Source organism: Corvus hawaiiensis, chromosome 4 (assembly GCF_020740725.1).
Source record: "Corvus hawaiiensis isolate bCorHaw1 chromosome 4, bCorHaw1.pri.cur, whole genome shotgun sequence".
Classification (NCBI taxonomy): domain Eukaryota; kingdom Metazoa; phylum Chordata; class Aves; order Passeriformes; family Corvidae; genus Corvus; species Corvus hawaiiensis.
This window is the reverse complement of record NC_063216.1, coordinates 20712094-20738133: the sequence shown is the minus strand read 5'-3', so window position 1 is coordinate 20738133 and position 26040 is coordinate 20712094. Positions and strand designations below refer to the sequence as shown.

At 44.9% G+C, this 26040-nt stretch overlaps 1 protein-coding gene across 7 annotated transcripts in view; it reads right to left on the bottom strand.

The window, feature by feature from the left end:
• DGKI (diacylglycerol kinase iota) overlaps window positions 1–25469 on the bottom strand; it is a 214091-nt gene extending 188622 nt beyond the window's left edge. For 2 of the 7 annotated variants that reach the window (XM_048300143.1, XM_048300144.1), the window contains exon 1: window positions 25349–25468. The gene's annotated coding sequence lies outside the window, so the exon portion shown is untranslated. Of the gene's footprint in view, window positions 1–25348 lie in introns of all 7 variants that reach the window. The other 5 variants (XM_048300146.1, XM_048300148.1, XM_048300151.1 and 2 more) reach the window with 4 other exon arrangements.
• Window positions 25470–26040: the final 571 nt, after the last annotated feature.

Genomic DNA, 26040 nt, shown 5'->3' with positions numbered 1-26040 from the left:
ATTTAATACACTCTGTACAGAGGCTGTTGCAAACACATCATCCTGTCTTCCAAATCACTGTGATTTGTGTGCATTCACACTGAGAAACATCTTGACCACCAAGAGTTACAAATACAATTGAGGGGTTCTGAAACTAGCAATTTTACAGCTCTCAAAACCAGGTTAATTTCAACAAAAGAAAGCAGACAATAGGAAAGCCAACTCTTGGGGATCCCGTAAGAATTCCACTCCCTGGAAACCAAGGGGGGAATAACCAGTAGAGATGAGTGCTCAGTCTATCCACTCAAAGGGGCAGGCATAAAGGAAAGGTTGCTTGAGTGCCCTGGCACCCTGAAGGTGGCCCAGCTTTCTGTGCCTGCTGCCAGCGGGTTGGCAGCAGAGAGCGCCTGCCACATCCAGAACATCACACCCTGTCTGCAGGAGGAATAAAAACTGCACAGATCAGAAGCATTAAGCAAACTTTGTTCTGAGGGCAGGTCAAATTTCAGTCCTCTTACCCTTCACAAAACCCCTCTAAAATTCTTGCACTTCCAGGCCTGAATTCACAAGAAGTTATTAAAAGCATAATATTATTTAGAGTCTGCAAAGTCCTCTGTCACACTTCAAGTGTTCCACACCATACATCTAAAGCCACTTAGTTCTTGGTGACATTTAAGGAGAAAATTCCTCTTTAGCTCTCCACTCAAATTGCCACGACAGAAAGCAAAAAGGGTGAGCCCTTTAAAGAGCACCTTTGTTTCTCTACTACATGAGCTCGTTATTGTACACACACAAACATGCTGACATACACATTGCAGCTAACTTGGATCGTGTAGATGGCCCACACAGATATACATACACACATGACAACCCAGACCACATAGATCTGTATGCACCAGCACATATAAACTTCCAACCTTCGTGTATTCCAAGGATGCTTGTCTTTCCACCGGTCCCACATTCCCGAAAATTTCTGCTGGCACCTGCAACCAGCACCCAGTGTCTGACTTTCTTGTCAACTTCAGGAGCTGCCCAGCATGAAGACAAGAAAGCTGTAGATCCAGGGAGGCTTGAGGAGTACTCTGTGACTGCCCCAGGGTAGCCAAGTGATAAAAAGATGAGGGGAAGAAGGAGGGAAGAGGTGGTTCCTGAGAGACCACTGGAACAATTGTCATATGAGTAGGCTTCAGTTCCCTTCCCATTTTTTATATTTAGGTGAAAACATGAGTAGTTACTTATAAACCAGGGAGAAGAAAAAAAAAAAAAAAACAACCTCCTTTGCTTATATTTTTCCATGGAGGACCTGACAATGTTTGAACATCAGGACAGCAAGTAAAAGCAGAGTAAGCAAAACCCATGCAATTTCCAGATCCTCCTGAAATTTTACTTCAAATCCAAGGATGAGCATCAAGAGTTAGAGCAGTAAATAAAGAATCCCTTGCTTTTGCTTCAAGTACTCAGGCTTGCTAAAAGCTCTGAGTGCTGTAGCCTTTTATAACAAGTAACAAAGCCAGGCAGAGCACATAATAACCCTTACCTTGTGATGCAGTATAATAATAACACATTACCACAGTTTGCCAGTACATCTTTATACATGAGTGAGAAGAAGCTACTGTGTTCTTTGTAGAAACATTTTGTCTGGCTATAAGGAAAGCTCCTCAAGTCAGAGTGGATTCCAGAATAAACTTACTTCATTTACAGTGCATGGCAATAGTCCTTCCATGCTAATAGCAACTCTCGTGCTCTTTTTCAATATGTTCTTTTTATTGGGATTTTGGATGGCTTTTTAGCTGGTTCATTTGCTATTTTGTGTCACACATCACCTGCTCTTCTCTGCTGGTGTTTTCCAGCTTTACAGCTGAAGATTATCCCTTTGGGCTGATCATCCTTTTTTCAAAAAGGTAATGCTGTGAAATAGAGGAAGCAGGTATAACAAGTCTGGAGAGGAAAAACCTTCCATAGATGTCTGCCATCTCTTCAATCTTTCCATTCTCCTTAACACCTGCTACCCTCCTACCAAAATGGCTGAGCTTCAGTGCACACACTAACAAGTCTCCTCCCCAAAAAGTGGTCACAGCATCCCACCTTCTGCAGCTCCCCTGGCTTCACCAGTCAAGGGCAATAACATCCTCCAATGCCTCAGCTCAAGTCCAGCTCCAAAGGCCTCCAAGCCAGCTCAGACAGCCAGCAGTTGAGTCTCTCTCCTTCCTGGGAATCCCATCACCCACATGTTCCCGTGTGCCTAGTGAATCAAGGGACTGACTGAACTGGGTTTGCATCCCTGATCTTCACCTTGAATAACTGTTTCCTCTGCTGTAAGTGGCCAGCTCAGGACACTGGGCATGGTACTCCCAAAGAAGCACCTTCAATTTAGTATGGTCTCATCACTTCTACTACTTTTAACACTTGCTATCATTTCTGCAGGGAGATAAGTAAATCCCCCATCTGCTCTCTCAGGGACAGAGAGAGACTCTTCTGAAATATTTCCATTCAGCATTTTTTCCGATCAACTTTTGAATGTTTTTCTTAAAACCGAAGCTGACTCATCCTCTTAAGCAAGATAGTCTGACTCATATTTAACACTTCTGTCTCCATGGCTTGTTTTGGTCAGCAACTGGCTTAGACTTTTCCTTATACTACATGTAAGGGGAAAGAAAAGAGAATAATGTACTTTAAACATCCATTCAGTTCCAAACCGTTGACAAATGCTCAGGATAAATCTGCAGAGAAAGGAAAATTGTTTCAGCACCTAGAGACTTATTATAAATTAGAACAGAAATGAAATTTTTCGGCAAGAGACAGATTTTTACTTTCATGTTCCCAGAGTCAGATTAAAAGGGGGCTCTGTTCAAGATATATTTGGCTAAAGGGTTTTCTTTTTCTCATTTAGCATCATCAAAAACCTCATAAGACTGAACAGCACCTCTTCAGAAATGAAATAACAACACAGAAATAATTTCCCATTTACACATATCTTGCAGTGAAATTTATTACTTAATACTTCTAAAATGTCTTAAAAGGGAAGCCCTAAGAAGTGAGGCCTAAGTTTAGGTGTTACTCCTTCACCCATGGGAAGTCTCCATTTCAAACAACAAGGACAGCATCAACATCCTGGTTAGACCCACAAAACCCTGATCCAGAGAATGCTCCTGTGAGGTGGATTCAGTTAAACCACCTGCAGCAATTTTCCAGAGGAATCTAAGAAGCTGGGGAGCAGATCTTATGGAAATTAATGGGATCTGGTTGCCTCTAGCTTTCTTCCAAAGGTCTCCAGGTCAGCCTCAGAGCCTGGTCTTCTCTTTGATATGGAGATCACTAATAAAACCAAAACAGTATCTTTACCCATTTGGGAGCAAACTAATATATCCTATGCAAAGGCTTTTCAGTAACTTGCAAGTGGTAGAAGCCTTCAATCCCAGCTGAAGTGAAATAAACTCAGTCTAGAATTTAAGAAGTTGTTTACGAGGTTTGGGTAGGGGCTTTTAATAATCTTCTGATTAAATAGGATGAAGATAAAATACTGAGGGAGAAGAGGGGAGAGATTTTGACACAGCAAATGGAAATAGGTTTTAAATGTCAGAAGGTGAAGCAGGCTTGGTTTATGGCTGTGTTTTGGAAAGCAGCAGGGAACTCGAGACATCTATATAAACACATAATTGAAGCATCCTGGCCCACAGTTCTTACCTAGGTATCAACAGACAGAGAAATTCCCCTTGCTTCAAATACTTCCTCTGTGCTCTGGCAGATGTTAGCACCCAGACCCACTGCTCCCACACGCTTTTTGGTTCAGTCTGTGTTTAATGCCTCCTGAGAACACAAGACCTGCACTTTCAGGGAACACTTTTGCAGGCCAGGCAGGCAGGGCCAGTCTCTAGAAAACCCTCAGCCTGGGGGCAGAAAGTGCTGCTGGTGTCCATCCCTGCAGCATCTGAACTCTGCAAGGGCAAGGTGACTTTGAGAACAGTTGTGCTAGTCTAGAGATGTACTTCACACCCTGTTTGAAAGGAGGGACAGCCCTATCCTGTTCCTCACCCACAGAGAGGCAGATCATAAGCTCTCCTGTCACAAGGGACACCTCCATCACTAGCCCCAGCAGCGCAGCAGGCACTCAGTGGAGAGCCAGGCTCAGTTTTTTCTCTAGTATGAGGCAGCCAAAGGTCCAATTTATCATATGCCTCCACCATTTGTCAGCTGCATGTGATCACTCATGAATAATGTTCTCCTGCTCAGCTCAGAGGCACATAGTCGTGCCTTCTCGCTGACCACATGTCATACACAGACAGTCCAAGACACGACTGAGATATGCTTATTCCAGCACTTTATAGCACAGGAGTTAGAACAGAACTCTTCCTTCCAGCTGTACACCTTGCCTTTGCTGTTACTGAGAAGGAAGTAATCTGGTGCAGCCTGTTGAAAACAAACAATGTCCCTGATTTTACAAAGGAGCGCTTAGGATTTAAGGGGGAAAACCACATCTGAGAGGAAGCCGGGGCAGTGCCTTCTCCCAGGTTCACCCCTCTGAGCTACCAGTAGGTCCCCATCGCTACACTGGTGGCACCAGGTCCCTGGAAAAACCTTGAGGAAGCCTGGCACTGAGATGAGGTGTTCCCAGGGCAGAGCCCCACATCTCTATATGGGAAGGAAGGAGCTTGCAGACCACTGGATAAGCATAGATGGAAAAAATAACAAAGTCGTTCCTTGGGCATTACATTCTCAAATTGCCTGAAGCTGCACACCCAATGTTGGGCACACCTTCTCAGTCTGAAGGAGATGATAAAATTGTTTGTGCCCTCTGAGCCGTTCCTCAAGGACTTACTGTTGTGATCTGCTAAGAGACTCAACTAAATAATCTATTTCAGAAGAGAGCCACCAAGGTCTAGACAGCAGTAGGTTTTAGCTCCCCCTGAAAACCCAAGTTGTAGAGGCACAAGCCATCTGCCCTGCTCTGGGCTCATCATGCCACTCTGCCCTGCAGTTATTGCTCCAGGACTTGGCAGCACAGAACTCCCCAACCTGCCTGCACAGCTCAGAGCAGCAGCGTCCCTACTCTGTAATATTCCTACTGACAGACAACACAGAATAGAAATTTTCAGTTCCCATGAAGTTGCAAAATAGAGTTTAAAAACCAACTAGCAAACTAAATAAAAACATGTACAAGTAGGCACACTGGATGATAAGTGTAGCTGGAACCTGTGGATAAACAGACAATGGAGAACATAGTGGCTTTTGTGGCAAAGTTGTGCACCAAGAAATGATAGCACATGCCCTAAGAGAAGTAAGTACAAGACAAGGTCATCACGGTATTGGGGGCTCTCAATGAATATGACCACCAGAGACCCCTTTAGATGACCCTCTAGGACCATAAGAGGACTTCCAGTAAGAGGCAGAGGCATGTAATAAATTAATTCTAGGAAAAGCGGTGCTTGTGTATTAGCTAGTAAATATGTTATAATGAATATGTTTAATCATGATGGAATAAATACCCTCTTGTAAAATTTCACAACACATATTCAGTTAGAGGAAAAATCCCCTTGATGTGTCCAGTGCTGTTATAAAAAATGCCTGCTTTCTAATACTTCCATTTGTGTTAAAAATCTTGTTCTCTAGCTGATTTCAGTATCACTGCCTTAGAGGGCAGGACTAGCCAAAGCACAGCTCGTGCCAGTTATAAACTCCTCTTCCCAAAGTATTACAAAACAGCAGGGTTGGATCCTTGGCCAGCAAATCCTTTGCCTGGGGGCACAAGAGCAGATTGAGGTGAAATGCTGTACACTGGGCTGCTTCATCCAGGAGGAATGAAGGTCAAAGACTTTGGGAGAGAAGAGATAACTGAAAGACTGTATTAAGGAGGCAGCAGCCAATGAAAGAGCGTCCAAACCTATTGGCATTATACCCACAGAAATCCTTATAATGGTGGTAAAACCTTCAGCCTGCCTAAAAATCAGAGAAAGCCTCTTAGGTACCCCAAGCTCATGTGTCCCTGAGCAGGTACTCTGAAAGGACTGTTCCACCTCTACAAACATCTGGAAAATTCATAGTTTAACCTTTACTCTTGAATTTCATCTCCTGCAGTAAGAGAACAGCCTGTCCTCTGCCATCCCAGTGGTGCTGCAGAGATTAATGTATGTACAGGGTTTTGAAAACCACTTTACAAGTCCCCAGAGTTTGTCATTGTTCCCCGAAAATGCTTCAGAGAGAGGCTTGTTCTCAGCATGCAGCAGCCAAGAGCAGAGCCAGGGCCACAGAGGCCCAACCTCATCTGCCACCAGCACCCCAAGGCAGAAGGCAATCCCAGCAGGAGTACATCACAGGAACACAAGTCAGTGCCTGCCAGCCTGTGCATTCTGGTAAGGATTCCCATGCACTTCAGTAATGGATGCAAGAGCAGCTCTGCTCCAACGCTCAGCACCAACAACCAAACAGAGCTGTTCTCACTCCACAGCCACAACAAAGACCACCATCATGGCAATAAGAAAGAGAGCTGGATGCCCAGAAAACTGTGATTCCCTTCACAGGAGCCCTGTGCTTCCCCTCCCATGCAGGCAGAAACAGCCATTCCTCTCCAGCTCATAACAGACGCACCAAGAAGAACCAGGAGGAGGGAGACAGAAAGAGATAAGCAAATGTCACAAGAGCAAGAGAAAAAACAAAGCACTGACACCCACGCACGAGCCCTCAGGTTGTTTCTTGCCATGGAGTCCATCCCCAGTGCTATTCACACGACTTTTCCACCCCGTCATATATTAATAATCCTTGTTGATGGCCCTTCTGCTAAAACACTGCTGCCAGAGCGGGTCAGGTCAGAGCGCAAACAGCAGCGAGAGCTGCGGAGCCACGCAGAGCCTGCCTGGCTTTGAGGGAACATGCAAGAGCCCTCGAGAGGACAAAGCAGCCAGCACAGACATTCATGCTGCAGAAACAATTCAGATTTTTTCAAAACTTTGCTTTACAAATCGCATACAATCAGCAGCATGGAAAATTTGTGTGAGCTAGTCATTTAATAAAATAGCTCAGATCCTGTCAGCTTGGGCACAAGAATCCTGTTTGCCTAATTAGCTCTCCATTAAGTAGCCCTCCTAGCTTTTATAGCACAGGCAAAACTAAAGCATCAGATGATCTATACTGAAGCATGCTAGGTCCAGGAATCCTGATTTTCTTGACAAAACCAATTCCAAACAGACAAGCCACTAAAATTTTAAGCACCCTCACAAATGAATAAATTAAGTTGCATCAAAATTCATTTATCTTTTACCTATCACTTCCCTCGTATTTATTTTCTAAACTAACTACAGTGGAACATTAACCCCAAGTACACATAGCTTTTAATGTTTAAATACATGAAAAAAAGATGGACAGAAATCAAAAACTGTGGAGCTTCACACCTGGAAAAGTCCACATGAGACAGGAGATCTGTTGCTCATTCTAGCATTTCTCTGCATGGATGAGATTTCCTTGACAGTGCAGCATCCTGATAGACCCCAGAAGCTTAGAGCAATATTCTTTCAGATGCATAACAGCTCCTTCCGTGCATGTTTACTTTCATCCAGCCCATCATTCTTTATTTGGAGCTATATTTTTATGCACAAAACAGTAGCTTTCAGAGAAGGCAGGAGTTATTAAAAAGTTCATCTGTTCCAGCTGCTTAATCCTCACTTAAACTCCTCATTAATCCTTTTTTTATGACACCATAATTGTCCCTATGGCAACCAATTATGATGTCACAAACAAGATTAGAATTTTAGATAGGGGAACAGAATCAGCTTCTTTGCTGTTTGTTTAGGTCCTTAGCGGCTGTCACGCCCGATCAAATCACTGCCCCGTGAGTTCAAGAACTCTGCTCAATATCCCACCAATACCTGGTATTTTAGGGCAAGGCAGACAGAAACAGAGGCAGTGGCATGTACTCAGTGAAGGATGGAAAGTTGCAGTGCACAGACACTCCCTTTCCTGCCCCTCCAGGTCACATTCTCACCTCCTGAAGCAAGAAACCATTGGCAGCTCCAGTGACATTGTGGGTACTCAGTAGTCAGACTTGCTACAAATGCAATTCATTTTCCTATAAAAACCTAATCCTTCTTTGGATTCTACTGAATACTTCCCTTCAATGATTTGCTGCAGCACTGAAGTCCCTATTAAACACACACAAAACAATCATGTATGGCAAGTAAAGAAAAAGCCCCTGAGCTCACTTATTTCATCATATTTTCTTCTACTTGTAAGCCAAATAACCACAGTCTGTCATCTCTCTTCCTGCAGAATAATCACAAACACACTTGAATGCCTGAAGTGATTTACCCTTCTTTAGTCCTTTTTCATTTCATCTCTAGCTTTTCAGGCTCCCAACAAACCAAAGAAAGAAAAATGTAAAACGAATAAAGAGGTCAAATATCAGCCACCCAGGTACCATTCAGCACATCATCAACAGCTGGAGGTGTCACATATTCACAATAAAGATGATTTGTCCCCATTCCTTCCCCACTGCAGGTTTTGTTTGTGCCATTCTGGCAAGGTAAATGAATTAGAGGAACAGCAAATGTTAAGCTAAGAGCAAAGCTCACCAAAAAAGGGGCTGTCCCACAGAATAACATCAGGACTTGCACAGAGGCACCTGCCCAACCCTCCTCTAACACATGCTTCTTTCAGCAGCCAGGGCTGTCTTTGAACCATTAAAGAACAATCCTGAGAGACCAGCAGTCATGGGCAATCCATGCATTTTACTTTCCAGGCAATCTATTGTAGCTCACAAAACACACAACAAATGTGCACCCCTAGATATATTTATATATAGATATATATAGATATATATATATATATACCCCAGAGAGGGAAGAGATTTACTTTCACGTCCTGCACTAGGACCAAATCACAGAACAAGTGGCTCCCAGCTGCCCTTGCAGCTGGCAAAGCAGTTCATTTTCAAGATGCAGGTCACAGCAGGCAAAATGGCAACGTCTCTATTTGGCTGTAGAGATATTGCAGCACTTTATAAAATTGACATACTTGCCAGCATCCACTAAAAGAAGTCACCACTTCCACTTCAAGACAGATTTATATCTTGCCAGAAAAACCCAAAAAACCCAACAACAGCAACAAAAAAACCCACTTAAAAAAAAACTTTTTGCAAGAAAAATTCTATATATTGCCTTTTTTTGTTTGTTTGTTTGGAAACATTTGTGGAACACTAACAAGCATATACATCTATTCATCGTGTTCATAGGAAGGGTCCACATAAAAACTAATTTTAGCTTTGTGAAACTGCTTTCCATGGACTGCCTGCAGTCAATAGAAATGGGCTCTTCCAGAGGACAATTTGGAGCCAGAATTATGTTGGCAAAATGGTCCTCTGGAGAAGACTCTCTCACGTGCTAATGACCATTGAGTAGGGGTAGGTAGTCTCCCCAGCCTGAAATTATCCTTCAGGAATAATTCCTCCTCTCCTCATACTGACTTCTTCACACATACCAGTACTCACAATTTTTCCAGAGCCAGCAGGGCGTGACACCAACCACCAAGGCGTGCACGTGGGGACTGATTCATCACAGCAGAGCCATTAGAAGGAAATGCATTAGTCTTAATGGCAAGAACTGCACATTCACATGGTCTCTTCCCAAGAAAGTTCTTAAATCCTGTGGGAGATATATGTCTGGAACAGCAAAAGCAGTACAAGCAGACACTGTTCTGTGGCTGACAATTCAGCAATCCCTTGTCCAGACATAATTTACTATAACAAACGCTGCCTTGCTATTTTGCCTATCTCTTATATTTGTTGCCAGGCTGCAGTTACCAAAAACCCTTCGGTCTTGAACAGAAGATTGTCATTAACCCTCCCCACATAGTCATTCTTTTCTGCTGCCCAGACCAGTTGGATAGGAGCTCCTCAGTCCAGAGAGCCAAATCCCACGGAAATTTGACTTGTACAAAATTCTCGCCCTGTTGAGGAAAGCACACTGTGGTGCTCAGCAACCAGAGCATGGTGGGAGAGACCATCATCCTGCCAAGATCCAACACCCTGGTACCCCCTCCCTGAGACAGGGTAAATGCTGGTCCAACTGCTCCATGCTCAGAAAGGAGCAGCAGAAATGGCTAAAGAGCAGGTCAACACTTCCTGAGGGAAGAAGACTTTTCAGACTAACATCAGACATCACTTTCATTCTCTCTGTAAGACAGGAGTTGTTGCCAGTAAGTGACTACTTGGCTCTCTACTAACCAGTTACATTCCATGAGCAGCTGCAGAGAAAGACTCCCAGATACAGAACGTTCTCAGAAAGAGAAGGAAAAAGCCAACCGTTAACCGTACACCTGATGTACATTCAGCTTTCAGACATCCCTGGAGAACAACCTCCCTCTTCAGCTGTAAAAATTTGGATGGCCATCCACCACTCAGTATTACTCTGATAACATATTTTAATCATGACATCAAGAAGCTCCTGCTAGCAATCAGAGGCCAATTCATCTTCCTTGTTTGCTCAGTCTCTGGTAGCTCAGAAGAGGCTAAGTGTGGTAGGGCTGACCATGGTTATTACAACACATTTCTATCACAAAAAAATGAATCGTGACCAAGACAGTTTCACAAACACTCCAAATAACAACTTTGGCTTGCCAGAATGCAGCACACTCATTGGGAAATTCTCATGTTTCAAATCAAAACAAAATCACTTTTCTCTTCTGAATCAGAGTGAAAAAAAGAACTCAGCATGAACAAAAGGAGCCATAATATCAACCATTCTATATTTCACTTACAAGATGAAGATATAAATATATTGGTCATGTTGGGAGGCTTTTTTAAACAAATCAACATCTTCCCCAGAAGATTTCAGTTGGAAAATATTATGTCAAAATTAAAATGTTAAAATGAGAATATTCCCCTGGGAGATTTTAAGCTACCCTTCTCCACTAGAGAAGACTGGAGTTACAAGTGAATGTATGTATTGTGGTACCTTCACAAGTATTACCTCACGCCCGGCTTTCTTAGGATGAGTGAAAGGTCACTGTTCTAAGAAACAAATGTGTTTTCCCACTGCCTCCCTGTTTGAGCAGACTCTTCACAGAATGGCTTTGAAATCTTCTTTGTGTTTCAGCACACACCCCCAGCTCAGCCACACCAGGCACGAGCCCTCCGGGCTCACCTGGCTGTCCCCAACACCTTCGTCACTCGAGCCAGCCGCTGACGCGCACTGTTGTGCCTGCAACCACCCAACACAAAGATATTCTCACTGGTTTTCATTTCTGCTCCTATTATTTGTGGTTCCACACATAATAGAAGCTGCTTTGTCTGCCTCTGTAGTAAATTTGTCTCATTGTCTTACAACCTCGCTGCGAGAAGCTGTTAGGGTTGATTCACAATAGGACCAACATTTCCATCAAGCAAATATCATGCTCAGCACCTGACAAATTGTGACACTGTTTGCAAAGTGACTGAATCAGAAACAAAAAGCTCCCACTGTGTTTGGGTAGGGATGGCTGGGAAAGGGGCTACCATGCAGAATCAGGGGCTGCTGTGCAGGCACAGCTCAGACACAGCAAAACCCAGGAGAACACCATGTTTTCTGCACATGATCCTCATGATGCAGAGTGGGCAGGAGAGCTGGCTTGCCAGGGAACAGCCTCATGAGACAGCAAGCTGCATCTCCTACAGGAGAAAAATCCACATCTTTCTCTTTTTCAGCCATTGCATCAAATCAGGTAAAGTTGAGTGTGGATTTTGCTCTCCCAGATCATTTCCTCCCCCTTTTTTTTCTCTCTGCATTTCATATGCCTAATGGCTTCTTTCAAGCTTGTAAAATTTACTGTTACAAAGCATCACCTAGTGCACTTTAAGCGTGCACCACCCTTCCTTCCTCTCCTTGTCTCATAATTGCTGGTGACCCACTGGAGAAGCCGATCTTTGGTCAGCTAAAACTCTGACTGGGCTGAAATGATCAAATCTTTTTTTTGTCACCTACAGCTCCCAGCACAAGCAGATGGGAGAAGCAGACACATGGAGCAGGCCCACATCCATACTCTTCAGGAGACAGTAAAGTTCAGCTTTATAACTGATAAGATGCACAGCTGCAAAGGATAGTAAAATAACATCACTGGTGGCAGAAAGGCAAGGCCATTTGGTATCTTGGCACTTCACATGTAAAATGGGATGATCTCCAGTTTTTGTGAAGCAAAAGACTTGAGCAATCCTAGGACTAGGGCCAAAGACTGAAAAGAAAGTGAATTACCTTCTTTTTCTGCTAAGTCAGAAGAGGGGTATAATCGGCATGTGATGGAAGCTCTCACTGCCTTGGTCTGCACGGCACCTCTCCCTGAGCAGACAACAGCCCCTACCAATTAGGAAATGAGGAGGAATGAACCCAGCACTTTCAAAGCCACAGGTCAGCTCCCTTCTTCCTTCTCTCTCTCCCCAAATTAGTCATCTTATCTTCTCTTCCCACAGAAAAATAGCATGAGCTGTGAAAGGAGAGGAGCCCCCGCACTCGGGCTCAGCAACTGTGGCTTACTGGACCAGGTACTAATATAAACAGCAAAAGCAAAGCCTTTCTTCAGAAAGAAGGGAAATGGGAAATGTAAGCAGCTATTGTATGGGCAGGAAAAAGACAGCCTCAACCCATCATCTGCTGATGGCAGAATTACATTTCCGTGCTTTCCTTTCTGCACAAAGGAGGTGGGGGTAAGGGGAGAAGAGTGTACTGAGCAATCCAGGGATTAGGGACAAAATATCATATTGCCCAACCAAGGGATTAGATTAGGTTTTTCTTTTAAATTCCCTGCTATCTGATCCCTCACATTTTCACCAGACACGAGGCAAAAATTGTAAAGAATACATGCCTTCCTCTTGAATAGGTGACTCTAGAAGATTACATATGAGGAAATAAAATTACTTGTGTGTCATATTAAACACCTCTTCCAGTTGCAGCCAGAGATAGCTCAGCCTTGCGCCCTTCATTAAAAAAAAAAAAAATTAAGAATTAGCTGAATTTATTCTACTCAAAATAAAAACAAACGCCACCAAAAAAGATTATCATATATGAGGTTTTTCTAAACACATTCTTTAAGAGGGGAGGTCATACAACACTTTCTCTGGGTTTGTCCTGCCCTGGACAGCATTTCTTAGAGTGCTTCTGGCTTGAGACTGCCCACGGGCTTGGATAAACCTACATAATGCTTGGCTTACGTTGTTCATATCCATCACATCCCCAAGAGTCTGGGGTCTGGACAGCAGCTTGCTGTGCACTGGGAAAGCCCAGGCTATTCCCAGAGGAAATGACATGTAGGATCTCCTCTGGAAAGCAGAAAAGCTATGTTTCTGCCAGCCCTCCCTTTGGAGGGCACCAGAGCCAGCCAGGCTGCCAGAAGCCATCCCTGCTGAAGGTTATGGTTTTTCTCCCTCTCAAATGGATTAAGGTTTGATTGGTAAGGGAGTTCTTGGGGAAAGAGCTGCCACTCCTAGGCCACTAGACTGAAGACCATCAGGGCAGCAGTTTCTAAACACCATATGTAAAATCTGTGAGGGAGCATCTTAACTGCTTCATTGGTCTCAATCCAACTTGTAGCTGCCCCAGCATCACAGCCAACATTACTCATCCTTCTCCTCTCTGCTGAAAAAAGAGAAGCAAAATGCTGCCAAGACAGAGGCCAAATAACCCGACACTCGGTAATTTTGCTGTTCACTCTGGAACACAGCACATTTATCAAACGATGACATGGTCCATATCACACTCAAGGAAATGAAAAGCACTGTTTTGCTGTTTGCTGTCCAGGCTGAATCAAGATTCACAAAGCCTAAAGAGAGCCCAGGCAAGCATCACAGCACTACCTTGTACCCAACCCACTGTGAGCCTGCTCCAGCACTGTTCATTATGCATCAGTGGGGTTTGTCAGACACCTCTCCGCATTCCTTCAATACCTGAAAAAGCTGAACAAAGTAAAAGCTGAAAAGCTGGAGAGGGTAAGTAGTACCTCTTACTTTTGCCGTAGGTTTGCATTGTACAAACAGGAAGGAGTCAAAAAACAGTCTCTATTCCAATTACACTTTAAAAGAGCATGTAACCCCTCTGCAACACAGCCTACCACTGCAGGGCCTGGAAACTCCCTACATTGCAACTCTAAAGGGGAAAGGAGGCAGCTTATGGGCATCTTGATGGTAAAGAATCAGAGATAAAACACTGCACTAAAAAGCTCACACTAACCTTGGAGGCAGGAAAAAACTGTTTGAGCAACCTCAGTAACTTAAATCTAACCTTGTAGAATGTGAATCCCAGTGTTCATATAATTCCGTGTTCTTCGTCCGTTGTACCATGCACTGCACAGCCCCAGGTATATAAATAACACAGAGCACTGGTGTCTCGGTGAAGGCAGGGCAACAGAGGAAAATTACAGAATTAAAAGGGCAGAGAGCAACCAAAAGATATAGAAAGACATAAATTCTCTCATGGTAGACACTGGCCAGGGATATACTGCCCTACAAGAGAAATTTCAACTGCTGGCTACCTGCAGAGACAAAAATGAAAACCAAGGAATAGTTCAAGCTCTTTTCACTAATGGAAGGCCACCCACAACCAAACATGTCAGCTGCATCAGTACTGCTGCTAATTCCTTCTTCATTTGAAATGTCATTTCAAATCAAGCTAAAACCTGGAGGTGGCCGTAGCGCCAGAAGCAAAGGTTCCTACGAGCACAGGCAGCTGGCAAGGCACTGGTGCTGGATATCCCTAAAGGCAGCAGCATCAAAGGCACTTATCTTCTGCTTCCTATCTACATGAGGGTTTTTAAAATGCGAATTCTCTCAGTGTCTCAACTTACAAATAACCTCAACACTGAGAGTGAAACTTTATTCACATCTTTGGCATTTCACTTACTTTCACAGGAGAGTCCATTGCCCTCTAGGGCTCCATCTCAAAACCATAGATTGGGCTAACATCAGCAATTAATAACGAAGGACCTGGCCTAGCATGCACCTTCACATGGCATTTCATTGCCTTCAGAGCACCTGCAGGATGCAATGCTCCAGGAGGAATGAACCTCGATGTGTTTTCACAACAAAAGGATATACTCCTGGGATCACTCACTAATTGGATAAAAGCATCAGAACTACCCCATTACCATCCCTAGAGGAAACTCGTTAGCAACCTAATGAAATAAAGTGATGACAGGAAGGTATTTTCTCATCATCTTTTAATGCTAACAGGCTTTAAAGCTATTTTGCTTCCTCACCCTCTCCTACAGTGCCCAGAAACCCCATGGCACCTCTCAGAGCATCACAGGCAGTCCTCTCTCCTGCATATTACACATCAGGGAGCAGTTTCAGAGCACAGAGGGATTCTAAGGTGTTCGACTCATCATCTTTGATGAATCTGTGCAATTGAAGCTTAATCCCTGCCCCACTTGGAAAATGCTCCCCAGTGGGTCAAGCTTCCTGATGAGTCACACAATTTAGAAGAAATATAATCTGACTACCAAGAACTTTGCTATTTGTTTTTATGACAAGCAAAACTCATGAACATTTGAAAGAAATTAGAAATATTGAAACAAATTTTACAATTTTGAAATACTTTGAAGTTGGTGAAATTACAAATATTGAAGCGAGTTCTACATAACCATAGTGGTTCTAACAATTACGTCTCTATTAAACATGATAATTTTCTTCTCCTTCTTTAAAAAGCACCAGCTCATACCCCCAAACACTTCTGTATCATATAGCCTTAATATGTACATATTTTAGATGTACATATTAAACACAAGCTCCTTAGTAACAGCGAGGGAGGAATGGATAATTTTGAATAAATCTGAAAAGGATATTAAAAAGCAAGACAAAGTATTCACCCACCACATTCCCACTACCCACACCTCTGACCACTAAGCACCTTCCTCCAAGTCCCTGGACATTGAAAAGGAGCCCACATCTCTCCTCCAAGAGCTCTTGCACAGAGTCAGACAACCAAAAGCATCAATATCATTTATCTCTGCAATGCATCCATAGCCCAGCTGAGGTTATAGGGCTGCCTGCAGCACCATTCCCCACTGCCAGTGAGTGACCTCATTGCTGATGGTACACACCTTATTGGCAGCCTGGGGGGAAGAGAATCCTACATCTTCTCATCTCTCATGCTTAGCCACAGGAGGAGCAACGATGTGTTCAATTATGCCTCAATCCCAAGCACAATTACACACCTCCCTTCTCTCTGACTGCATGGCCATTTGTCTACAGCAGCAGGGATTAGTGTTAAGCAGTCTGTAGGGCCGGTGAGCTGGAAAGCTTGGTAGGTAGAATTTAATGCTATAACCCCTCAAAAAAAAAAAAAAAAAAAAAGTTGGATGAACCAAATTATGAAATAGCACTTTCCCATTAGGAGCTGTAAGTTTTGAATCTAACTAAGCTTTCAAACAGCTGTTAAATGGAAAGGGATTCTGGCAGTGCCATTCAGAGCTGCAGTGGAATGGAAATCCAGGACTGAAAGTTTTGGGACCTGATTACCAAGGTTTTTCTAGCACAAGCACTTCAAACCACTAAACTTCCTCAAAAATGCAGCATAAACAGGTACTGGGAAATACCATGCTCAATCCCAGAGCATAGACAAGGTCAGCCCTGCACCAGCTTCCTTTGTCACAAGCATAGCAGTTAGTGATCATTCATTCCTCAGAACCACCTAACAAATCCTTCCCTTTTCCCTCAGCCTCTTCCCCACCTTTATGCTGAGACATTTCACTAAGTTAGCTGAAGGTGTTGAGACATTCAGAAGAACCACTTAGTGCCCTGTGGCAGCCTCAGGCTACTGAAGCTCTTTAAAAATGAACCCTCTCACATGCTCAGTGAAAGAAGTCAGAAGCAAAACTTCGTGGACTCAAAGAATGCTTTGGTTTGAAAAGGACCTTGTGGATCATCTTGATCCAACACCCCTTCCTCAGGCTGAGACAACTTCCACTATCCCAGCTTGCTCAGAGCCCCATCCAACCTGGCCTTGAACACTTCCAGAGATGGGGCATCCACAGCTTTTCTGGGCAACCTGTTCCAGTGCCTAACCACCCTCACAGGAAAGAATTTCTTCTTAACAGGAATCTAGTCTAATCCCATCCTTTTTCATTTTAAAGCCATTATCCCTGGTCCTGTCACTACCCACCCTTTCAAGGAGCTCCTCTCCAGATTTCCTGTAGGCCCCCTTTAGGTATATTTGGGTACATTATACTCTAAGCAAGATCAAATTATAATATTCATGCACAGTTGTCCTCTGCCTCTCCCCCAACTTTCAGGTTTTTACCAAAAGTTGTGGTTTCAATCCATTTCTCTTCCAGTCTCATTTTGGCCTGGATGAGAGGTCTTACTCTAAGTGCTAGAGTTGAAGATCTGTTCCCACTTTTTCCCACGGACTCCATCTGCACTCTAAAATAAGTCACTTTATGTTCCTTTCCCTCTGTTTCTCAGAGCCTGTCTACAAAGACTCAGCCCCTACACTGCCTGTGTTCTGTATTGTCACAGATTGCAGCCCTACAGGTGGAAAAAGCTGAGACAACGTCCAATGGGCAAGAATTACACTTTGTAGTTTGAGGTAGGGTGAGCTGGAAAACTTTGTAGGTAGAATTTCATGCTACAACCTCTCAAAAAAAAAAAAGAAAGTTGGATGAACCAAATTATGAAGTAGCACTTTCCCATTAGGAAAAGTGCTCTTTTCCTAATGCTCTATTGTGCTGCTCTAACCAGCACAATAGATTTTTTTGGAGTCAAAAAGCAAACAGCCTCTTCCTTGACACTACACAGTCTCCTACTTCATTTGTGGATCTCTTCTGCAGACTAAGATGGGGGAATGTGGTCTTTTATAAGCAAAAAAATTCTAGTGAAATTTAAGGCAGAAAAACCTTTTTTTTCCTAACCACAGTCATCCCAAGCTTAGTGTTTTACTCAGAGACAGATTCAAGCACAGACTGGACAGTCTGTGCCAATCTGTGGCGCACAGCAGCCAACACATTAGACAAGGTGGTGCTGGTGTGAGGACTGCACACATCTTAATCTTCACCGACAAAATCCTCCTGGAATTCCTTTATAGGCAAAACACAAAAGACAAGTTTCTAGGTAGAAAAAAAAAAAAAAAGCTTTTATGAGCTGGCTGAAAGGCAATCAATTTCCCTGCTGGCAGCATGAAGTGGGCTGCACGTGCATCAGAAACAGCCACACCAGGAGCTCAACATCCCAAGAGAAAGGGTAACAGGAGAATCCAGGGGCTGGCACAACATGGCACCAGGGAAGCAACTGTACCCAGCAGATCCTCACCAAGAGATACAGGAAAACAGAAGGGAAAAACACAGTACAGACAGAAATTAGAAGTGAATCCAGAGAGACCTGGGGGCTTTGAAAGAGAGAGAAACGTGCCTGGAAGCCTGGGACACGGCTCTGGGCCCTGCACTTTCCATCAGACCCGTGGCCTTCGCCATGAGCAAGCACATTAACATCTTATATGCATAAACATGTACTACCTCAGAGGAAAGGACAGAAAAGGGCTGAAAACCCACACACCATACATTGGAATTAGCAACATAATGACATCACTTCATCTCTGTCCCTGGATATTTACACAGAGCATGCACCAAAGCCCACAAACACACAACACACCCTGGTATACATTTCTGAGCCCACAGAAGGCCCAGCAGTTATTTGATGAAAGCACAGATGGTTTTCCCACAAGGCTGCACCTTTTAAAACACACAGCAAAGTCCTTCGTGCCCATGTCCCACCATACACCTTCTCCACCCTGAAAGGCCATCACCTTAACCACACAGACACCAAATACCCAGCACTAACCCATATGGAGGCCTCTACAGTCTCCCTACACACACGCACACACACACACACACACAGAGGCTCTCTAGAGGTACTCTTAACACTTTTTTTCCAAATATACCCAGTCCCACACAGCTTTTCTCTGCTGAGAGCAACAAACCATAGAATCATCCAAAAACTAAAAGAAGGAAGGTGAAAAAAAACCTCCCCAAACCAACACTGGGACATGTGGGTGAACATGTCAAATACACTTGAGATCATGCACCACTTCCACTTACAAAGAGCTTTTAAAAAAGCAAAACAACAACTTTGTAAAGTGAGATAAAAAAAGAGCTCCAACATTCTACATCCTTTCTTTTCCAAGGCAAAATTTTTCACTGACAGTTCTGTAACTAGAAGGGGATACAAAGATGTGAGGCTGCCATTCCTGACCATTTTTTTATTATTATTCTTTCCCCCATTCCTCTTTTTCCTTAACATCAGTGAAATCCTTTGTCTGACTGTCACGTGTGTATCTCATGCCCAGGCTCTGCTGCACGTACCAGTAAAGGAACAGAAAGAGCACAGAAGATTGTTGCCTATACACATCTCCTTCCCAAAAACTCAGCCAAGTTGCCAAATAAAAAATATTTTTTAATTAAAAAACAAAACAAACAAAAAAAAAAAAAAAAAACCCCAAACAAACAAATCTGTCAAAAGGCTGGTGAGGCTTCAAGAAAATAATTTCATGAGCCCCATGAGTGACCCGGGAGAGCAGAACTGATTACCTGCTCATTTATTCCAAAGGACCAGAAAGAACAAAAGTGATTTTCCACTTCATCAAAGTTATGTGGCACCTGATTCAGCACTTTTTACACGATGAAATTTTCCACCTGCAGGGCAATCTGAGCATACAGGTCCGTGCCTGTGCTACACAACAGCTTCATTATGTGCTCACAGAGGCTCACCCATTCAGATCAGTGATGCACTTATCTCCTTCTGACTATGTGCATAATTCCATTGCAGCTCATGTGTAATTTTAGTCAGAGCTACCACTCACAACACCTCTTTTGTGAGGTGCTGCTAAGCCCAGATACAGAAGGGAGAATGTGAGACACACTCTAAATTCAAAGATTGTCCCCTTTACTTTGTGCTACATAGAGACATTGATGGCCACACTGGCAGCCACAACTCAATGTCAGGAGGGAACCTTAAATGTCAACTTGATTTTCCCATGGCAGAATTCTTCTTTCTGACTATCCTAGCATTTTTCTGCATTTTGCTGCAGCACAGAGTTTCCACCTCAAAGCTTTATAAATCAAATAGCTTCATGAAAGCCCCCTCATGTACCAAAAACATCCAGTAATCTGCTTTGGGAGGAAACAAAATGGTGATGAAAGTCTTAGGTGACAAAGTAAATCGAGTTCCTGTTACACGAGTGGGTGGTAACAGGACTGCACAGTACCTACCCACCACTTCTAACAAAGACAGTTGCACACAGATCCTCTGAGATTAGGCCAGAGTGTGAGAATTATTTCCTTGACATTTGGTAGAAGATAAAAATCTATCCATCATTTTCATGCAGAACAACCACACACATTTACAGCATTAGAATGTGTTAAGATTTAAGGGAACTTAAGTAAAATAAAACAACACAATCAAACAATCAAAAGCTTGTGTTGGGTGTTTTCATTTTTACAAATGTCATTCAGCTTTAATTATTTATGATATTTCACAGTACACTAGTAAATGTTGTCACATTTCATAAAACAATTAAGTCTTAGTAATAGGAGGCACCTCTACTATCCTGTCTATATTTAATATTTACTGAGAAGTGATGTGCGTTTTACGGTCGCTATCATGTCTGAAAATAAAAGAACCAAAAAAATAAGCATGTTACCTTTGTTTACATTTCTATTTTGGTCCCCATCTGTAGTCTCAGGTACTTATATGCTCATCAACAATGACAGGGCTTGTGTAATAAGGATTTCCTGGAATTTCCTTGCCATAACTTTTTCCCCTTCAAATGCAGTGACAAAACCAACTCTAATTATAACTCCTGTTACTTATTGCCATGGCAGAGGAGCAGTTCTTGCTGATGGTGCAGGGGGAGAGGCCAGCTCAATTCTTGGCTTCTGCTTGCAGAGGAAGGGGCGGGAAAGCACACAGGGCACATCCCAAACAGATTCATTTGGCAACTGGGGGAGAAAATTCAGCCAAGGAACCTCAAACCACCTATTTGAGATGGTGACTGTTCACGGTGACTCATTCCACCACGAGTGGAACTGGGTGGCCAGGAGCACAGTGAGCTAGGGAAACCAGTGCCTCCAGCCTCTTCCATTACCAAAAGGGCAGTGCATGATTCCCTGCGGGAGCAAGACACCTCTGCCAAAGACAAGGCACGACCACTGAGCTGCCAGGACGCTGCCAATTAGCGGCACAGGACTCCGAGATGGTTCGTTATGGCCCCGCATCTGGAAATTCCTGACTCACGTACGAGCAACACTTCTAAAGCCTGCCACCCACTGCCTCAGTCAGGATTTCTGGTTGGTCAAAACGAAATTACGTTCTCTAGAAAAACTGCTCTCCAGTGACAAGTGTATGCCAAACACCACTTGAGCTCTCACAAGAGGGCCATTAAAAATTACAACTTTATTTTTATTTCCAATACCACTAATCAAGATTCCCTGGATTTCTAAATAACATTTAGTTAAGAAATTAAACACCATTTGCCTTATTGATTTCTTCCTTTTAGATTGTGTTGTTTGTTCTGATTTTTAAAGGATGATTTCTTGTTTGGTTGGGGTTTTTATTCATTTATTTGTTACTTTTACTATTTCTCTAAGCATAAACAATTAAATTACAAGACTGCATTTCAGATTAGATTTTAGACCTGCAAATACCTGCAGGAAACTACCACATAATGCTTTATTTCCAAGGTTTCCTCTTACCTTAGCTTTTTATTGTGGAAATATTCTTACAGTGCATCCATCTTTGCTATAATCTGAATTTCTCTTTATATCAAGAATTACTTCAGGAAAGCAACTTTAATCTCTACGTAACCTAAAAGACACCATGAGGTTCCTCATAAATTCTGCAATGACAAAATAATACAAATGAAGGGGGAAAAAAATTACCTCACTGCTTTCTGTTCCACTATCTTGTAAATATTCTGCTGGGTCTAGAAATGTATGGGGCAAATACTACTCCAAGAACCAAATGTAGAAAGCATTTCTCTCTGGCAGATGTACACATTTAATTCACTTTTCTGTTTTCATTTGCCAATCTTTTCACAGTAGGGCGGGAAACTGAACTTTTGGTTCTATCAGCTTATTTTTAAAAAAAAAGTTTTCATTTTGTGAGCCAGTATTTCAGATTTTCAGCAGGAGATACTTAACCCCATATTTGCAGGGTAAAATAATCAAGGGCTAAGAATCGCTGCTTGGCTGTTGGCATTCTGATGTCAGCACCCAACCCCTGGGGCGGCTGGCCTCGCTCAGCAGCGTGAGGCTGAGAAGGGAGATGATTTCTCTGGCTGTCACTCGCTCCGCACAGGGACAGGCTCCGCAGGACACCCCTCGGTAAGGGATGCAGGGTCCTGCTGGCAGCCTCCCGTGCCCTCCGGGTGCCCGGCGCTCCGCTGCGCGGGGAGATGCCCGAGGGCCGCGCGTTGGCAGCGCACGGACACGCGCAGGGGCAGCCGCGCTGGAAAGCCACCAGCTCCCGCACACGAAGCACGGGAAAGCGGCACATCCCCAGCGCGCATGGAGCCGTGATTAGAGCAGAGTGCCGGGGAGAGCACAGCTCTGCTCTCAACAGAGCTTCGGGTGCGGACACCGAGCTTTGGGGAGCGCCAGGGGCACGGTGGATAAGGCTGGGAATATGGCAAGGGCACGGGAATTTTCAAGCTCCCCACGAGGCATATCTGTGTTATTCAAAGCAAGTTTTTCCTCCTGCCGGTTTGACTGGGGGACAAACACGCCTACGTTGGTATTTGCTACACAAAATCGTGGCATAGTTAATACAGCAGTTTCTGCTTTTCAAGCTACTGGCCCCACCGGTACAAAACATTGATTTCTGAATATGTTACTCATAGTTTTGGTACAGCTCTAGAGAAACAAACAGGTTATTTGCATGCAACAACAATGTCAGCTAATTAGAGATGTGTTACATTGAAGACATTTGCTTTTTAACAACAAAACAAAAGGGAGGGAGGAAGATAATATTTGAGGCCCAGTCTCAGGCAAACTACAGTTTAATAACGTTGGTACAGCAGAAGTTTTTTCTTCCTTTTTTTTTTCCCTTGTAACAATACCCTGACCTCCCATTTCACTCCTTCAACTACCACCAATAGATTTATTTTTTACATGAATTTTCATGCATCTTTATTATTTTAAGCAAGTTCCAACTGTTGGGGTTTTTTTCCTGAATGTATAAATACAGCTCTATGGCTGTGTACAGCAGTGTAATGCACCTGCATAGAGAGCCCTAAATGAGCTCTTTGAAAGGCTGTATGAAGCCTTGAATAATTTCTATTGTACCAGTGGATAAGGGAGTCCAAGTGCCAATGTAAATAGGTTTTCCTAGACCTGATATAGTCATTTACATTTGCAAGTGTATTTCAGCAACCTTAATTTCCTGAGAGAAATGGTAGCAATTTAAAGAGCCTGGGGTTGCAGGGTGTGGAGAACTCAGTGGAGGTCCTCTGTGGAAGTTATTTACTCTACTGTCTATCCAGATTGTTCTCATTATGGATAAATGATAAAGTGCATATTATCTGTAGGAAACCAGCTCTAAATCAGGAAAAGGTGTGGAAATCCAAGGATGCAAAGAAAATGTACTTTCTTGCACATATCTTAAGTAGAGTGAGTGATACGCATCAAGAGATGCTTAAGAAAAGGCTTTTGTATCTGAAGGTTCAGGACTTGCATAGATGAAGGAGAGGAGAAAGAAGAGGGAAAAAAACCCCACGTTTTCTCCTAAAAGCATTTATTATGAAGCCCTTACAAATAATGACCATGCAGAAAACTTCAAGAATACCAACATCTTTAACACACTTCTAAGACAATCTAGAGAGCAGAACATTAAAAACAGATTTTAGTATCTCCTCTTCCCTTTCCCCTCAAAAAAACAGGTAGAAGACTTATTACAAACCCCTTGCCTACTGTCCCAAGAGCAGACACGTGAGCAAATCTGCCTCGTTAGCAGCCACTTGATCTCAGAAGCTCACCTCAGACTTTGCCATTTTCTGCAGTGGAGTTGCCCCTAAACGGTACAAGCTAAAGAAATTGTCAGGGTAGAGGTGCAAAAGTACCAAGAGCTGACTGATGTAATGTTTGTTTCAGAGGTGTCCAGTAAGTTTTCATTTTCCCGTTGCTCACCTTACTGAGTCCAGAATGAATCATCCCAAACTTCACACTCACTGCTGGGAAAAGTCCCTCTGCACACATCAAGTATTATATAAAACTTCAGCTACGAAGAGTGTTTAATTACATCATTTTTAAGCCCTGCCACCTGCAAAGCTTAGACTCAGACCGGCTCCTAAGTTATCCCAGCTGTAAATTGACAGCACGTTAAGCATCCCCACGGCAGGGGAAATTCTTCAGCTAATTTACCTGGGGCTAGAGACACCCTTTTCCTGCAGAGACAAGTAACAGCTCTGTGTTTTCTACCCTCCCAGCTCAGAGGGCTCATCCCTAAGCACACTAGAACACTAGTTACTGATGGTGTGCTGCCTCCACAGGGGCTCTACAGCTAGAATTAGGTAAGGCTCAAAAACTTTTTGGCATGAAGCGTCTCAGACAGCAATTCGTTTCAGCAGATGCTGGTAATTAACAGCTCCTAGCTGGTAACAGAAGAGCAGACAAGCCCCACCGACGGGTCCTTCACGCAGGTGTATTTACAGGAGGAACAAACCCATTTATTTGGCATCAGACCAGTGAGGTAAATGCACGGCCATAAAAACGGAAGACCCTGATTATGAAAGCAACGTCCTGCGCTGGCCATAGAAGGTCATGTGGCACCGGGCAACTGCCCGCTGGTGGCCCTCAGCCCGCAGCCACGCGTGGGGTGCTGGGCACAGCAGCCCCCCTATCTTATCAGCCGCTGGGCTTATGCAACGGCGGCCAGAGCGGGTGGGGAGCAGGCAGGGAGAGGGACACTGCACTCCTGGAGAATTCCCGCAGAGAAACCCCTCCCGGGAGCAGCGGTGCCGCCAGAAAGGCTTTTCCGATCCCCTTAACGAGCGTTCGGAGGCGCCGGGGTCACGGGCGGCTGTGCTTTTACTGAAAAGGGCAAAGCGCACAGGCAGCCCTATTCCCCGGGCAAGATCTCCGACTCTGGCTCGGAGCAACTCTGAAGTTCACCCACATTCCCCGTCACGGTCCCCATCTCCCCTGGCGCTGCCGCGCCGGAGGAGCACCCTAAACCTGACGGCAGCAGCGGGGCTGAGAGCAGGTCGCTCGCTGGCTTAAGGGAAAGCCGATCTGGGAGAGCTCTTTCAGGCTTCGGGACGAAGGAAAAGCCCCTCAGGCTCCAGGGTGCTGCCCTCACACCGCTGCCCGGCCGCGCCGCCGCCGGACCCACCTGCCGCCTCCCCACCCAGAGAGAGGCGCCCGCCCGGCCGGCACCCACCTGTAGGACACCTGCTTCCTGAAGGTGAGGCTCCGCAGCTTCTCCTCCAGCGACTCGTCCGCCGCTGACAGCCCCGGCTCCTCCGGGACCCCGGCGGCGCCCGCCGCCTCCCCTCCACCCTCGGCCCCCCGGCAGCCGCCGCCGCCCGCCGCCCCCGTCTCCTCCCCGCCGGCCGCGGCGGGGGGGTTCATTGCGGCGGGGCAGTGGGGCCGAGAAGGAGGAGGAGGCGGGGGCAGGGGAGGGCCGGCCGGCGGCTGCAGGCGCTGGGGGGCGGCGGCGGCCGGGGGACCGCAGCTCCCGGGGCCGCGGGGCGCGCTGCGAGCCGCGGCGGCTGCAAATGGCAGCGCGACCGCGCAGCATCCATCGGCGGCCGCACTGCAGCGGGGCATTGTGGGAAACTCCTGGCCGGCCACGCCCGCCGCCACGCCCCTCCGGCCGCCGGCCAATGGCCGCGCCGCGCCCGGCCGCGCCCCGCCCCGCGGCCCCGCCCCAGCGCTCCCGCGGCCGCCCCCGGCCTCAGCCGCGCCCCGCTCCCGCCCGGCTTCGCACTGCGAACGCCTTCGAGAATGAGCCCAGGTGCCCCGGAGCACCCAGCGGCGCCCTCGTTTTCCTACACCTGCGCTTGCTCGTCTACCAATTGCTTCCAGGTTGTTCCCCAGGTGAGCTCAATTTGGTGCACTCAGAAGCAAAGC